Genomic DNA, 12,563 nt, shown 5'->3' with positions numbered 1-12,563 from the left:
CGGCCGCGCGCCGCCGTGCGCCATGGCCGAGCCGCCGAGCTCCGTGGCCGGGGTACCTAGAGGTCGGTAGGGTTTGCGGTTAGGGTACCAATCGACGCAGTAGGTCTAGGCGGTCACGTTGGTGCCGTTCTCGTCGCCGGTGAGGTCACCGTCGGCGAGCTACGCCGTCTTCCGCGCGTCGCAGCCGCCTCCTCTGCTTTGCTGCCGCTGACCAGTGGGGTCGGCTGACAGCCGGGTCCCACACGTCAGTGGCTGTTGTTCTTAAGGATAGTTCAAAAATACAGTTTTGATTGCTTATTTGATATTTTTGTATCTCCTGTTATGTAGATCCAAATTGGATGGTTCCAATTTTGTTAGACTCTCTGTGAGGTCTAGTATTTAATAAAAATATATCTTGAGCACAGTAGGTAGAAATTTTGGGTGAATTAAATAGGAACTTGAAATGTGTTTTTGAATGCATGCAACCTTGTTTAAATCATATCTTGAGTTTATGTGATCCAAAAATTATGAAATTTTGTGGGTAAGCTAGTCTTGTATGTTAGAAGCTCTGGTTAAAATTTAAGAGTCATTGCATGTGTAGTTTTTGAGTTATAGATTTTCCTTTTATCATTGGTAGATACTTGGGTAAATTTTAGTAAATTAATTATGAGTCCTATGGCCATGAAACTTGGTAGGTAGTATCTTGATACCTTATAGATGCTAGGAAAAATATGAAATCTGTTGCTTGACACTTTTCACTAAGGTTTCCTAATTATGCCATTTTAAGCCATTCTGCCTTACCATTTTTGTGTAGGATGTTGTACTTACTAAAATGGTGTGAAATTTTTATGGCAGTCTACTTAGGGTATGTAGGGTCTACTGTAATTTTTGTAGATTTAATGGTGTAGCTTTCACATATGTTTACTATTTTCTCTAATTAATTAAATAAATTAAGCAAGGTATTAGAGGAAATGTTTTGGTGATGAACACCCTACTTTCTGGTGTGCTTGTGATATGTGTCATATGTCAGTAAAGTTGGTTTTGTCCAATTAAGTGTTATATCATAAGTTAGTAATTAATTGTTTGCATTATGTCCCTCTGGACAGATCTGGGGACTTTGAAAAGTTCCCCATGATAATTTGGTTTTCTGTGAATGAGTTGAATACAAGAGTTGTAGTTAAATTAGGTAGCTAGCTCCTGTCAAAATTTGAGGGCATTTGGCCCAGTAGTTTAGAAACTACAGCTGTTTAAAGTTAGGTTGCAGTTTTTGCTGATTCTCTGCCTTGTGAGGATAGACTTCTGTTGATTGATGAATTCGACCTGGTAAAGGTTTGAATCATGCTTTGAGGTCTGAAAATGTTTTGTAGACAATTTTATAAGCTTTCCAGATTGTCTTGTTGCATATCAATTGGATTTATAAATCTCCAGTTATAGCTAGTTTACTGCACCGCTACATAGTATTCATTTTGCTGAAATACAATTGCTTGAGTGTATGTGGTTGCAATGTTCTCGTTGATTGTTTAGGGGTTAGCCTAACTTGAGAATATGCTTAGGTGCAGGTGCTAGGTCGTTAACTGAAGATGAGCAATTATACATTAGGTTGTATAAACTTGGTAAGTAAAGTGATTTGAATAGGGCTTAAGTTGGAATATGCAAACTACAGCGAACATGTGCATTCCCCGAGCATCCCCGACATTCGTATCATGTGCATCCATGATATTTATCTTGCGCATTCATGCAATAGGTGTGCCGGAGGGAGTGACGTTGCTGGAGTTCGAGGGAGCCAACCAGGAGGAGGAACCCGAGGTGCAGGAAGCCGACGAAGCAGTCGCCGCGGAGGAATTGCCCGAGTGCCCTGACCACCAGCCTTCCTCATTCCTGAAAGGCAAGCCCCGGAGCATATTAAGCCTCCTATGTTTTCACAAATACATTGAGTATCTTTTATTGTTGATGATGCATTAAGTATAGGAATTGGTTGGAACCAATTGCTGCATTATATATCCTTCCTTGTCCAGATATCGCACTGGAATCCTATTTAAGTTCAGGACGGGTTAAATGCTTAGCCATGCTTAGTGCGGTAGAAGTCAGGTGATTTCCTGTCACCTGCGAGCTTTAGGATGAGGTGGATCACGGTTGGCTATATTTGCTATCGTGGAAAAGAACCATGTGAATAATGAATTAAGACCGGGCGGGGTCTTGTGTAGGTTTGAACATAGTGACTCCGTCTGAGTCGTTTAAGGACCGATACGCTGTACGTCCTCATGTCATGTTGAACGCAGCCTAACACTTAGCTGGCCGGATAAGTCGTTCCGACCGCGAAGCCTAGTAGCTCGACTCAGGCCGGGGACGCGAGCAGTGGCGACATTCTGGAGGTAGTAAGGATGTGCGGAGAGCCATTGGCATAAGTCCAAGGCGGGTTAGAGTCCCGAACAACCTTGGCAGAGTGGGTCTCTGAGAATGTCGATCTGTTCGGACTCGCGACTCCTGAATCGTACCAAAGGTGACTTGTTTGCGACCCTGACGGGGGAAGCAGGGTTTGTGTTTAGGAATACCCCTCCAGCTGGATAGGAATCGATTCGAATCGCCGTCTCTCCCGGATAGTGAGAACTTGACTGAGCAGCGGCAACGTAGATTCAATTAATTTAACGATATGGTTAAATGGATGATGATAAGGTTGCCACAATGAATACCTGATATGGTTATTAATGTTTGCACCCTAATAAAATGATTGCTTAGTACAGGTGCTAATATAGATGACAGGTTAATGGCTAAAAAGTCACTGCTAGTTCAGGTTAAGAGTTGATCATTATTACTTATGCTTTTCTGCAAAAAGAAAGGGTCAGCCAGCTCCACTACATTAAGCTATGCATAATCCTTGGTGTCATTTGTTTGGTTTTCGACGGGTAAGTCTAGCTGAGTACATTCCCGTACTCAGGGTTTATTCCCTCTTGTTGCAGATGACCTCCTATATCAGGGATTCTGCAAGTATTGTCTCCACCCGGCGGGTGATGAGGACTAGATCATGGGCATGATCTCCTTTCTCTTATCTGAATGCTTTTGCGGTCTGTGATCAGCAAACCAGTATGTGTATTTGAACTCGGTGTGTGAGTTAAACTATTTGCTTCCGCATGTTTACAAGACTTGTTTTGTAATAACAATGACTCTGTGATGATGTAACCTATTTGCGAACGTATGCGAAATGTTGTAACGTACGATATGTTATGTTGAATTACTGTGATCTTGGTTGTATGCAAGTTGGTTTGAAATCCTTCGAGATTTCGGTTGACTACCGGGTTTATATGGGCTCAAGTTCGAGAATTTGATCGTTTCGGCGATTGTTTTTGTACTTGTGCTCTTATAAATTGGTCGGTTCTGTGACAGCTGGTATCAGAGCTAGATTCAACATTAAACATGTCTTACGGCTATTTAAAACAAAAGCTTTTGTTGTTAAAATGGTTTTCAAACTTATAGTTATATATAAGTGTTCAAAAATCAAAATTTTTATGGTATACTGGTGATCACATCCCTTATAGCCCACTTAAGGACTTCTAGGTGGCTTATATATAATTACTAACTGGGGGAAATTGATTGTTTCTATTTCGTCGTCCATGCGGCGTGATATTGCATGGATGCCATTCGTTTGAATGGTAATGTATGGATCAATTGCCTCTACGCTAAGGTAAGTGTGAGTTGCGAGAGCATGACCGTCCAACCGTCGGTCTAGGGGAGAGCTAGTTGTGGTTACTGGAGTATTTACATGTTGCATACATGTATATATGAAAGTACTTAATTGGGGGTACATTTCTCGGGTAGTTTGGATACCGAAGTATATATATCGGGGGATGTATATATGGAGAGTATCTTAGTACTACTTGTGTAATTAGCATTATATCTTGTTGGGTTGGGCTGCAATGAAGTTTTTCTGCAGGTACGCTAACAACGCACCGTGTAGATCGACTAGTTACCGCTAATTGAGAGAACGTATGTATGCCACCGTATAGTCTGCTAAAGCTTAAAATTTCTTAGGTTTGTGAAGACGTACGGAACGAGCATGCATCATATTCACTCATGACATTCATATTGCATTACTCCATCCCTTATAATTGCTTATCCCAAGTTTAAAGTGAAATCTCTCGGCAAGAAGTTTGAAGAAGAGGAATACCAGAAGAAGTCCAAGGTGTCTCCAATGTGGACAGTAATCACTTCGACAAGTAGTTCGTTAGCAAGTCTCACTAGTTAAGCTTTTGCAGTCATACTGGTAAAGTACCTCAATTCGCTCCCTTCGGGATGCGTATCGTAATGGTGAAGTTTAAAACTTGTCATGTTGGAATGCACTGCGTATAGCGCTAGTAATTTACTTGATGATGTGGTGATTGGAGAATGAATTATTGCCTCTGTTTATTGTATGAAGTTTTCATTCTCGTCAGTAAATACAGTTTGGCACGATTATATTGTTCTTCTCCAATGTGCTGACATCATCAATAATTACTGGTTGCGCATTGTGCAGATGCCTCGTACTCGTTCCACCGGTGCGAGTGATGATGATGATCTTCCGCCACCACCACCCACACCAACGGAACTTATAGCAATGCTTGCGGAAGGACAGCGCACTATGGCTGAGGCCCTTCGTACTATTGCGAATCGTGATGGCCGTGGTCCACGCCAAGGACCGGATCCAAATCAGTACAGTGATTTCAAGGATTTCCTTGACACGAAACCCCCAATCTTCAAGGAGGCTGAGGAGCCTCTACAAGCTGATGAGTGGTTGAATACTCTCGAGCAGAAGTTCCGTCTGCTCCGCTTGACTGAGGTGCTAAAAACTGAGTACGCATCGCATCAACTTCATGGGCCTGCTGGCATTTGGTGGAGTCATCATCGGTCCACTATGCCTGCTAATGCCCAAATCACATGGGATCAGTTCAAGTCTGCTTTCAGGGGAAATTACATTCCTCCTGGTCTTATGGCGATCAAACATACAGAGTTCATGAAGCTGACTCAGGGAAACAAGAGCCTGAACGAATACCTGCAAGCTTTCAACAACCTTGCAAGGTATGCTACCGAGTTTGTGGACACAGATGCCAAGAAGATTGCAAGCTTCAAGCGGGGACTTAGCCCCAAACTGATGAAGACCATGGGAAATTGCAAGTGCGCTCATTTTAATGAGTTTGTGAGCGATGCTTTATCGCAAGAGAACAACAATGCTGTGTATGCTGCTTCAAAAAGTCGTAAGAGGGCCTATGAGGCGGGTGCCTCACAATCTAAGGCTCCCGTCGCACAAAGGGCTCCATTCCGTCCTCCAGCATCAGCCGCCAAGTTTCGCCCCCCGCAGAAGAAGAATCCCGCCAAGACTGGGTTTCGCAAGGCATTTACAGTTGCTCTTCCCAAGGGCACTACCAGTCAGGGCAGTTCCAGAGCTCCACCAAGCAACATGCCGTGCTGGAATTGCAATAAGACAGGCCACTGGGCAAGGGAATGCCCTTACCCTAAGAAGAATAATTACCAGGGTGGCCGTCAAGGACAAGTGAACCACACAAATATTACTGAGATTCCTTCAGGTGAGGTAGTGACTGCCGGTAAGTTTCTGATTGACCAACACCCCGCAGTTGTACTATTTGATTCAGGTGCTTCGCATTCCTTCATTAGTCCATCATTTGCATCCAAGTTTATGCAGAAAACATATACTGTTGAGGGTGAGGGTTATTGTATTAGGGCTGCCAGTGGTATTATCCCAACCAAGCTGGTAGTTGGGGATGTACAATTTGTGATAGAAGGGCGAAGTTATCAGGTTGATCTGGTAATTTTACCGGGGCTAGGTATCGACGTGATATTGGGAATGAACTGGATGAGCCGTCATGGAGTGCTTATCGATACATCCACTAGGGTAGTTATGCTCAGAGATCCTAGCAATCAGGAGGGTTTTCTAGTACAGTTACCCAGGGATATCAAGTCTTTCTTGCACGACCAATGCGGTGCAAGCAAAGTCTCTGGCAGATATCCCTGTCGTGTGTGACTTTCCGGATGTTTTCCCCGATGATTTGCCTGGATTGCCCCCGGATCGAGAAGTAGAATTCAAGATAGAGTTGCTTCCTGGTACAGCTCCCATCTCTAGAAGGCCATATAGAATGCCTCCCAATGAACTAGCTGAACTTAAGACCCAGTTGAATGAACTGCTAAAGAAAGGCCTTATCCGCCCTAGTTCATCTCCGTGGGGGTGCCCAGCCATCTTTGTGAAGAAGAAGGATCAATCTCTACGCATGTGTGTAGATTATAGACCCTTGAATGCAGTTACAATCAAGAATAAGTACCCTCTGCCACGCATAGATATCTTATTTGATCAGTTGTCTAAGGCAAAAGTCTTTTCCAAGATTGATTTGAGATCTGGGTATCATCAAATCAAAATTCGGCCTGAGGATGTTCCAAAAACCGCATTCTCTACAAGATATGGTCTATATGAGTACCTGGTTATGTCTTTTGGATTGACCAATGCCCCCGCACATTTTATGTATCTGATGAATTCAGTGTTTATGCCCGAGTTGGACAAATTTGTGGTGGTATTTATAGATGATATCCTGGTCTATTCTGAGAATGAAGAAGATCATGTTGAACATTTGCGGGTGGTTCTTACTAGATTGCGAGAACACCAGCTGTATGCAAAGTTCAGCAAATGTGAATTTTGGCTTCGTGAGGTACCTTTTCTTGGACACGTGTTGTCCGATGGTGGAATTATGGTTGATCCCACCAAGGTGCAAGAAGTATTGAACTGGAAGGCTCCCATCTCGGTGCACGAGGTTCGGAGTTTTCTGGGGTTGGCTGGCTATTATCGTCGCTTCATCCCGGATTTCTCTAAAATAGCCAAGCCTATGACTCGATTGCTGCAAAAAGACATGAAGTTTGTCTGGACTCCTGAGTGTGATGCGGCTTTCCATACCCTGCGAACTCTTCTAACATCGGCTCCGGTTTTGGCGCAACCGGATATCGAGAAACCTTTTGATGTGTTCTGTGATGCATCAGGTATTGGGTTAGGAGGTGTTCTTATGCAAGAGGGTAGAGTCATCGCTTATACCTCTCGCCAACTTAGGAAGCATGAAGTGAATTATCCAACGCATGACTTGGAACTTGCTGCAGTTGTTCATGCTTTGAAGGCCTGGAGACATTATCTACTTGGCAATGTGTGCAACATCTACACTGATCATAAAAGTCTCAAGTACATCTTCACTCAACCAGAGTTAAATATGCGTCAGAGAAGATGGCTCGAGTTGATCAAAGATTATAACCTTCAAGTGCACTATCACCCTGGCAAGGCAAACGTCGTCGCGGATGCCTTAAGCAGAAAGTCTCATTGCCACTCGTTGATTGAGAGTGATGTCCATTTGTCAAAGCTCCTTCATCCTGCAGTCCTGCACAACATCACTGTCAGTTGTACTCTACAGAGTCGAATTATCGAGCTACAGAAGACAGATGCAGGTGTGTTTCACATCAAGCGCAAGATGAAAGAGCAAGAAACCAAACATTTTCGAGTCGATGAGGAAGGCGTGTTATGGTTCAAGGATAGGTTGGTAGTTCCGAAGGATAGAGAGCTCAGAAACCAAATCATATCCGAAGCTCATTCCTCTAAGCTATCTATTCATCCTAGGTAGTAGTAAAATGTATCATGATTTAAAAGCCGCGATTTTGGTGGACCAAAATGAAGAAAGAGATAGCCGCTTATGTGGCTAGGTGTGACACTTGTTGTCGGGTCAAGGCGGTACACATGAAAGCTGGATTACTTCAGCCACTCTCTATTCCAGGTTGGAAATGGGAAGAGATAAGTATGGATTTTATAGTTGGACTCCCTACCACTCAGAGGAATTTTAACTCAATTTGGGTAATTGTGGACCGACTGACCAAGTCGGCACACTTCATTCCTGTCCGCATAGACTTTCGTCCAACCGACTACGCGGAGTTGTACTTCAACCAGATAGTCCGACTTCATGGGGTCCCTCGTACTATTGTCTCAGATAGAGGACCACAGTTCACTGCTCGCTTTTGGGAGCACTTACACGGATTATTAGGGACTAAGCTCGTAAGAAGTTCTGCCTATCATCCGCAAACCAATGGGCAAACTGAACGGGTGAATCAAATCTTAGAAGATATGTTGAGAGCTTGTGTCATCTCGGCTAAGGGCTCATGGGAAAAATGGTTGCCCCTAGCTGAATTCTCGTACAATAATAGTTATCAAGAGAGCATAAAGATGGCACCATTTGAAGCTTTGTATGGCCGGAAGTGTAGAACCCCGTTGAACTGGGTAGAAGCCGGTGAAAGGAGATATTATGGAATTGATTTTGTTCAAGAAGCCGAAGAACAAGTCCGTACTATCCAAACCCACATGGCCGCAGCTCAAGCTAGGCAGAAAAGTTATGCTGATCGACGTAGAAAACCTATTGAATTCGAAGTTGGAGACTTCGTTTATCTGAAAGTCTCACCTATGAAGAGTGTCCAACGCTTTGGTGTGAAGCGAAAGCTTGCGCCGAGATATGTTGGTCCGTTTGAAATCATTGGACAAAGTGGTAAAGTGGCGTACAAGATTCAATTACCTCCTGAGATGAGTGCTATCTTCAATGTCTTTCATGTATCCCAATTGAAGAAATGTCTTCGCGTCCCTGAAGAGAGAGTTCCATTGGGGGATATCGAGTTAAAATCGGATTTGACCTTTGAAGAAAAGCCGGTTCGAGTGATTGACACTCGTGAGCGAGTGACTCGGAGTCGGGTAGTCAAGTTCTATAAAGTCATGTGGAGCAATCAGGGTAGTGAACGCGATGCAACGTGGGAAAGGGAAGACTATTTGAGGGATGGTTATAAGGAATTCTATCAACAATGGTACGCTTTTCAAATCTCGGGACGAGATTTTTATAAGGGGGGAGGGCTGTAACACCCTAGGTGTTTAGCTTCCACATTTGCACTGCATTTCATGAACACGAGCATCATGCATCCATTCGTGAACTTATATCACATGAAACATGATTTCGAAACATTGCAACATGTTGTATATTTCATGTGTGTTGTTCTTTTATGAAATGTAAAGTGTGCAACACTTAAGTGCAACATGTGACACTCACTTAGTGAAACCAGATTAGTTAATACTATGCAACAAGATCATGAAACATGTGAAACATGACTATGAAACATTGCAACATTTCTTGTGTTTTTCATTGCTTCAGTATATATCTTGCTTGACTCTTGTGTGACCAATGCATGGTATGGCTAAAAATGCTTGTAAGTAACTTAGTTACACATAGAATGTCTTTTGGAACATTGTTCATGTTGGTCACTTTAACTAATTAGGTTTACAAGTCATGGTTTGACCAAATTTGACCCCTGAACCTTTTTGTTTGACTGTTTAAAAAGTGTGGCTTAGGATATTTGCATGTCTGAGCAACCTAAAGCAAAGATGTAGAGAATTTTATAAGGAACAAACTTTGTTTAGAAGTCAAGTCTTGAAAATGTGCACAACATGCTCTAAAGGGCCCCACAAGTTAGATTTGAGATCTATTTTGAAACCCTAAAAATTTTCTAAGTCATAAACCAATTTTCAGTTTCTTGAGCTGATGTTTGGAGCACTGTATCTCACAAACCAAGCCCAAACAGCTCGAGCTCCAATTGTAAAGATTGTAGTTCGCATATAGATGAACAACTTTGTTAATCATACCACGAGCTAAATCAACACGGTTTAGGAGATAATCATCGTTGAAGTTCGCCTGTCAGTCGGTATTGTCGAAACTGAAACGAAAGTTCAGACACCTACAGTGACCCGACCGATTCAAAACTCGACGGCCGCGTGGCGCCGCGCGTCACCGCCGGCCTGATCGGCCAGGCCACGTCGGGCCTGAGAGCGCCAGTACAAGCCGCAGCACGCCACCGAGAGCCCCCCCTGTGCCTCAGTTCATTTCTTCGCTTCCTTCCTTCTCCTCCGCAGCCGAAGCAGCGGAACCACCGCTCCCCATTGCCGCCGTGAGCTTCGGCAAGCTCCCGCGCACTCACCACCGCGAAAACGCGCACTACACCTTCACCGAAGCTCCGCCGTGATCCCCTCTTGCTCGTCGTCATCTCCGCGCGGTCATTCGACCTCAGGTGAGGCCGCTGTCGGCGTTCCCGCACCGTCGCACCCTCGCCGGAGATGGCGCTCACCGCGGCCAGCGCACCACCGCACCACTCCTCCATCCTTAGCCCGCGTCTCGTCTTCCCCGTCATGCGCTGATGCTCGGGTGATGATGTCACCACCCACGCCGGTCCAGCCAAGCCGGAACACGGCCGCGCGCCGCCGTGCGCCATGGCCGAGCCGCCGAGCTCCGTGGCCGGGGTACCTAGAGGTCGGTAGGGTTTGCGGTTAGGGTACCAATCGACGCAGTAGGTCTAGGCGGTCACGTTGGTGCCGTTCTCGTCGCCGGTGAGGTCACCGTCGGCGAGCTACGCCGTCTTCCGCGCGTCGCAGCCGCCTCCTCTGCTTTGCTGCCGCTGACCAGTGGGGTCGGCTGACAGCCGGGTCCCACACGTCAGTGGCTGTTGTTCTTAAGGATAGTTCAAAAATACAGTTTTGATTGCTTATTTGATATTTTTGTATCTCCTGTTATGTAGATCCAAATTGGATGGTTCCAATTTTGTTAGACTCTCTGTGAGGTCTAGTATTTAATAAAAATATATCTTGAGCACAGTAGGTAGAAATTTTGGGTGAATTAAATAGGAACTTGAAATGTGTTTTTGAATGCATGCAACCTTGTTTAAATCATATCTTGAGTTTATGTGATCCAAAAATTATGAAATTTTGTGGGTAAGCTAGTCTTGTATGTTAGAAGCTCTGGTTAAAATTTAAGAGTCATTGCATGTGTAGTTTTTGAGTTATAGATTTTCCTTTTATCATTGGTAGATACTTGGGTAAATTTTAGTAAATTAATTATGAGTCCTATGGCCATGAAACTTGGTAGGTAGTATCTTGATACCTTATAGATGCTAGGAAAAATATGAAATCTGTTGCTTGACACTTTTCACTAAGGTTTCCTAATTATGCCATTTTAAGCCATTCTGCCTTACCATTTTTGTGTAGGATGTTGTACTTACTAAAATGGTGTGAAATTTTTATGGCAGTCTACTTAGGGTATGTAGGGTCTACTGTAATTTTTGTAGATTTAATGGTGTAGCTTTCACATATGTTTACTATTTTCTCTAATTAATTAAATAAATTAAGCAAGGTATTAGAGGAAATGTTTTGGTGATGAACACCCTACTTTCTGGTGTGCTTGTGATATGTGTCATATGTCAGTAAAGTTGGTATTGTCCAATTAAGTGTTTATATCATAAGTTAGTAATTAATTGTTTGCATTATGTCCCTCTGGACAGATCTGGGGACTTTAGAAAGCTCCCCATGATAATTTGGTTTTCTGTGAATGAGTTGAATACAAGAGTTGTAGTTAAATTAGGTAGCTAGCTCCTGTCAAAATTTGAGGGCATTTGGCCCAGTAGTTTAGAAACTACAGCTGTTTAAAGTTAGGTTGCAGTTTTTGCTGATTCTCTGCCTTGTGAGGATAGACTTCTGTTGATTGATGAATTCGACCTGGTAAAGGTTTGAATCATGCTTTGAGGTCTGAAAATGTTTTGTAGACAATTTTATAAGCTTTCCAGATTGTCTTGTTGCATATCAATTGGATTTATAAATCTCCAGTTATGGCTAGTTTACTGCACCGCTACATAGTATTCATTTGCTGAAATACAATTGCTTGAGTGTATGTGGTTGCAATGTTCTCGTTGATTGTTTAGGGGTAGCCTAACTTGAGAATATGCTTAGGTGCAGGTGCTAGGTCATTAACTGAAGATGAGCAATTATACATTAGGTTGTATAAACTTGGTAAGTAAAGTGATTTGAATAGGGCTTAAGTTGGAATATGCAAACTACAGCGAACATGTGCATTCCCCGAGCATCCCCGACATTCGTATCATGTGCATCCATGATATTTATCTTGCGCATTCATGCAATAGGTGTGCCGGAGGGAGTGACGTTGCTGGAGTTCGAGGGAGCCAACCAGGAGGAGGAACCCGAGGTGCAGGAAGCCGACGAAGCAGTCGCCGCGGAGGAATTGCCCGAGTGCCCTGACCACCAGCCTTCCTCAGTTCCTGAAAGGCAAGCCCCGGAGCATATTAAGCCTCCTATGTTTTCACAAATACATTGAGTATCTTTTATTGTTGATGATGCATTAAGTATAGGAATTGGTTGGAACCAATTGCTGCATTATATATCCTTCCTTGTCCAGATATCGCACTGGAATCCTATTTAAGTTCAGGACGGGTTAAATGCTTAGCCATGCTTAGTGCGGTAGAAGTCAGGTGATTTCCTGTCACCTGCGAGCTTTAGGATGAGGTGGATCACGGTTGGCTATATTTGCTATCGTGGAAAAGAACCATGTGAATAATGAATTAAGACCGGGCGGGGTCTTGTGTAGGTTTGAACATAGTGACTCCGTCTGAGTCGTTTAAGGACCGATACGCTGTACGTCCTCATGTCATGTTGAACGCAGCCTAACACTTAGCTGGCCGGATAAGTCGTTCCGACCGCGAAG

General features: G+C 43.7%; 1 long non-coding RNA gene across 1 annotated transcript; it reads left to right on the top strand.

Annotated features, from left to right (window-relative positions):
- Nucleotides 1-1,261: 1,261 nt before the first annotated feature.
- LOC136519429 (uncharacterized) lies at nt 1,262-12,113 on the top strand. Its single transcript, XR_010774911.1, has 3 exons — nt 1,262-1,592; nt 1,724-1,864; nt 11,986-12,113. It is a non-coding gene; the product is annotated as an uncharacterized lncRNA (long non-coding RNA).
- Nucleotides 12,114-12,563: the final 450 nt, after the last annotated feature.

Source organism: Miscanthus floridulus, chromosome 18, assembly GCF_019320115.1.
Source record: "Miscanthus floridulus cultivar M001 chromosome 18, ASM1932011v1, whole genome shotgun sequence".
Classification (NCBI taxonomy): Eukaryota; Viridiplantae; Streptophyta; class Magnoliopsida; order Poales; family Poaceae; genus Miscanthus; species Miscanthus floridulus.
This window is presented reverse-complemented; position numbering and strand designations above follow the sequence as displayed.